The sequence below is a fragment of the Echinops telfairi genome, unplaced genomic scaffold (assembly GCF_000313985.2).
Source record: "Echinops telfairi isolate 266 unplaced genomic scaffold, ASM31398v2 ScPeMD7_1;HRSCAF=3_0, whole genome shotgun sequence".
NCBI classification, from domain to species: domain Eukaryota; kingdom Metazoa; phylum Chordata; class Mammalia; order Afrosoricida; family Tenrecidae; genus Echinops; species Echinops telfairi.
This window is the reverse complement of record NW_022103896.1, coordinates 25,465,538-25,470,376: the sequence shown is the minus strand read 5'-3', so window position 1 is coordinate 25,470,376 and position 4,839 is coordinate 25,465,538. Positions and strand designations below refer to the sequence as shown.

The 4,839-nt window shown below is 34.4% G+C and overlaps 1 non-coding gene across 1 annotated transcript; it reads right to left on the bottom strand.

Annotated features, from left to right (window-relative positions):
- Positions 1-3,739: 3,739 nt before the first annotated feature.
- LOC115868984 lies at positions 3,740-3,872 on the bottom strand. The gene has a single exon (XR_004045916.1). It is a non-coding gene; the product is annotated as a small nucleolar RNA SNORA42/SNORA80 family (small nucleolar RNA).
- Between the last annotated feature and the right edge of the window lie 967 nt (positions 3,873-4,839).

Genomic DNA, 4,839 nt, shown 5'->3' with positions numbered 1-4,839 from the left:
ATGCCATATCTCTTGTAGAATTAACAATAGTTCTGTTCATATTACCTTTACAAAGTTAGACAGGAAAATTATATAGTATTGGTGAATTTATGAATGATTAACTTTTTCTGAAAAAAAAAGATGTAGCAGTAAATTTAAAGGGCTTAAAATCATTTGTTCTATTTAAGTAGCAAATTTATCTAAGAATTTAATAAAATGAGGTTTCAACATAGAATAAAAGGTTTATGCACACACATTTATGTGTGAAATAAAATACGTTAGCATGAAAAAATAATCATTAAGAATTCCTAGAAATAGGTATAATTATATGAGAGAAAGATGAATAGCACAATTAAGAGGAAAACCAAGATCGAATATCTTGTACTTTCATACCAAACCCAAACCAAACCTGTTCCATTCAGTCGGTTCTGACTTAGAGCAACCTTACAGTATAATTTTGATGAACTGGCAGACTCTGCGTGTGTGTACTTGTGTGTTTGCATATACTTCAATTTTCATCTGGTTGTGTATACGGATACTATTCTTTCCTCTTCACATTGTTGGTAATAAAGTAATGTGACTTTCTTTGACCAAATCTTAGCTTCAAAATGCCACTTCTTACATCATCACACTTTTGATTGGAGAAGTCAGACACTAAGAGAAAACAAGTAGACTAACAAACAAACACCTGGCATCACTTATAAAGACAAGAGTTGTTACAGTAAAATATCATCAAGTTTCACCAGCTGTTAGGGGAAGTAGTCCTTGTGGTGTCAAGGATTATACATTGGGCTTCTGAACACAAGGACCACAGTTCAAACCCATTAGACCAATGTATTATGGAGTAACTTAAACAAATGGGGTGTGTTCTAATAATGATGATGGCAACCCTCAGACATCCACAGGGCTGTTCTATACTCTTCTCTGGTCATTCTGAGTTGGAATCAACTTGATGGCAAGACATTTATATGTCAGGTAAATGCAAATATCTATTTCTAAATTTGATAAAAACCCACGACATATTTTATGCTATTAACCCAAGCACAAATTCCAGAAATAAAAATGAACCTATTTATTATTCCAATTTCCAATATGCTGCAGTCTGTTCTTCTGGTCTACTTTGAAATTTCTTCAAATATTAATACCCTACTTTTTAATAATTCAATGGACACTGGTTTGGAAGGAGAAAGTCAATTGTGAGTTTGTTCACTTTTGATAATATAGAAACATCTCAGAACATATTATGTGTACGAAGCTATACCATAAATTATAACAATAGTTTACTTCAAGAAATTGTATAAGAAAAAGATTGCAGGAGGCAGCACTCTTTGTCAGGCAATTGTTACCAGGCATGATACTTCCCTGGGACATACATGCTGGGCACAGGTGCCTCATTCTATTAAAACTCAAAGAGCCCACATGATGGCATAACATTGGCTGAATGCAGCTGATGGATTCTAGCTCCATTCAAGAGAAGTGTCCCGCAAATATATAGAGTTACACCTTTTTCTCGAGACTAAGAAGGCATTAAGTATTAGAAACTTGATATAGAAAATCTATGTGTGAACAAATATCCACTGATGCTTCAGGATCCAAAAGCTAGATTCCAAATGCACCTTCAAGCAGTTTCTGAAATATGCTAACAAGACTCAAAGTCAGTACATGCAGATGCATGGATAAATGTCTATTGTGTTTACTTAACATTTTATTCCTTGGCTGAGATTGATGTCATACTTGTGCATTTGTCAGAATAATTAAGTTTTTAAAAATACTATATCTTTAAAAATCATATTTCCTCTTACAACAAAATGCAAAAAATAATGAGTAAGGTCTATTAACTAAAATTCTGCAAAGGAGATTACTACATACATACAGAGGAGTGGACATGCAACAGAGAAACTAATTAGATAGCCGCCTGGCACCATTTAAGAGGAAGAAATGCCTCCTCCACCTCTTACTAGTCTGTACGGGCAGCACTCTCCAGTGCCTGGGACTAAGCAATCATTGTGAAAAGGCTCTTAGTTAAGAAATGCTAAATTATGTTCTTTCTGCAAGTTCTGTTTAAGAAGTTGAGAAAAATGAATTATACATCAAATAAAAATACTTAATGTATTTATAAAATTTGATAATTATAAAACTAAGAAGATAAGAAAATGCATTTATATTCAATGTTTTATTCCCCTGAGATTGTGGTTAACTATACAGAAGATTATTATATAATTTATTTTATACTTTAATAAAAATAATGTTATCGCTTTCCCTCTATTCTATGCCACTTCTATAATTTCCCTGAAAAGTTCAAGAAACAAAGAAATGAAATGATTTAACATAGCTTATCAAACTGGGCAAATTGTGGAAGATGAATTTTTTTTTAAGGAGCTGCTTTGTGGATTAGCCAACATCGTGGGGCGAAAATAATAAGATGACAACCGACTCAAAGTGTCACTGATACCTGGAGGTAACTTTGGGATTAGGGCCCAGCCTGCCAAGATCCATGTCCTATACTTACTGTGTGACGCCTGCCTTCTGCCGGGAACACATGATTGCCCGGCGAATGTGGCTTCTCTCGTGGATTTTGATAGTTTCTGCTTTATTCATCTGTCACTCATTGCTTCAGTGCTGATTACCCAGCTTCTCTGTCTTCTGCTTAAATTGATTCCATAAACAGAAGAGACAGGGCTTTTTTTTTTTCTTTCAAGGGAAGTCATTAGAAGAGTTTATAAATGTTTTTTTAGAGAAATAAGCTGTATTTTTTAAAAGGCAAACTTTTCTCCAGATTATTTTATAACCAATTGTTAAACACACATTTCTAAAATATCATCACCAGGAGGCACCTGCCATTCTCACTGAGATGTAGACTGTCGCTCCTCTCCCACGTAGTTCTCTGTGGACTCTTTCTTGATGGTACTTGTCAGGCAGGGGACTGTTTTGCTGGGCGGGTGACGAGCTTCCGCAGCCTCCACAGAGCCTTACACAGCCAGGCCACTGCCATCAGATGGACTGTCGATGGACTTGGTTGCTTTAAAAAGCATTTGTGCCCAGTAAAGCCTGGAGGTGGTCACTCCACAGGCTCTAAATCTTCAGAGGATATATTTTAAGGCAAATCCTTTAAACCCACCATAGAATGAACTCTTTTCAGAATGATTGGGGAGAATAACATTGACTATCAGAAAGATCACCTTTTATAATAAACTAATGGAATAAGGTTTGCTCCTAACAAGAATAATGCATTAACTTTGTTTAGGATAACGTTTTTATTAAAAAATATAAAGTATTATATGTATTATTTCACTAAAACGGAATACACCATAATAATTTGTTCTCTATAAACTTATTTCTTTGTATGTCAACATATAAGTTTCTTCATTACATGACTTCATTATTAACAGCTTTATTTAATTATAAATCACTTTCCATACAAACCTCCAACATAAAGTATACATCACAATGCTTTTAAATATATTTACAGATCTGTGCAATCACCACCCTACCCAATTTAGAACGTTTTGATCACATCAAGTATCAACCCAACAATACTGCGCTCAGGCCCCAAGTTTATTCCTTAGTGTACTTTAAAATATAAATGTCTAGTGTACATTTAATTTTAAAATAGAGGAAATATCTAAACTAAAATGAACTATTCTTATACCAAGATCTAATGCATTTTGGGGTTTTTTTAGGTGTGAAATGAAAACTTTTAGCATGAGCCCTTTCGATTTCTCAGTGGTGATACAACTTTTCATATAGCTTCTTTTTTTCCCACTGTGCAAATGGTTCAGTGCCTGAAGCCCACGGGGTAAAGCCAGGCAATGGTTCGGGATTCCAGTTTGCTTTGGCATGGGACACTGCGAGAGGCCTATGGGATCGGACCTGCCATCAAGCCAAACCCAGGCACTGTCATATAACTTTCGTAGGAAATGTTGATTCAATCATAATCTACTTGATGGATGACAGACAACTGGAAACTGAAGTAAAATTATCCTTCCAGTTTGCAAATTAGATTATAATATAAATTTTAAGGTTTCACCAGCATTATTATTTTCACTAATAAAATATAACAAGATACTTATTGTCTTCATGTCCCCATTCCACCTACTTTGAAATATCTAGCTTACATACAGATTTATTACTATTATCTTTATATTGACAGTTTGTATGTTCCCAAAAGGAGAGAAGTTAGCTTATTTAAAAATCACTTTTACATTGTTGGAGTTACAAAAGTAGCTACTGTTTTCATCATAGAATTATTATACTTGGCTCATTAGCAGGTGAGTAGAAAAGAATTTGACTCTTTATGGATCCCACTGACATTTGGGTTAATTGTTGAGTTGCTAACCCAAGGAAAGGGGATCAAACTTACCAGGCAAGCCATGAAAAAGCAAAACGAGTCAACATTGTTCCATAAAGATTTGCAGTCTTGGTCACTTTATGGAATATTTACATGATGTCCTATATGACTGCTATGAGTTAAAATCAACTTAAAGGTAGCGGGTTTAGAATTCATAGTCTTTTATTCCTTGTAAACTATATGTATTTTGTGTCTAAAAAGTAATTATTTAGAGTTAAGAGATGAAGAAAAAGAAACCATTCTGGTTTCATTGTCAATGGAAAGAATTAGAACATTGAGTCTATTGGCACGAATGATGTGCATGTGGAAAATGCAGGGATTGATGTCATTCATCCTCACATTCATCCTCACAAAGAACCTTTTAAGGTCGATCTTAAAGTGCCATGCTGTCTGTGATATAATAACATCTACTTGCTTCTTAGGAAATACAACTAACATAACTATTATTCAAATTTAAGCATCAAACACTAAAACCAGTAAGAGGAAAAGGAGTTTTATCTAGTTATTCAGGC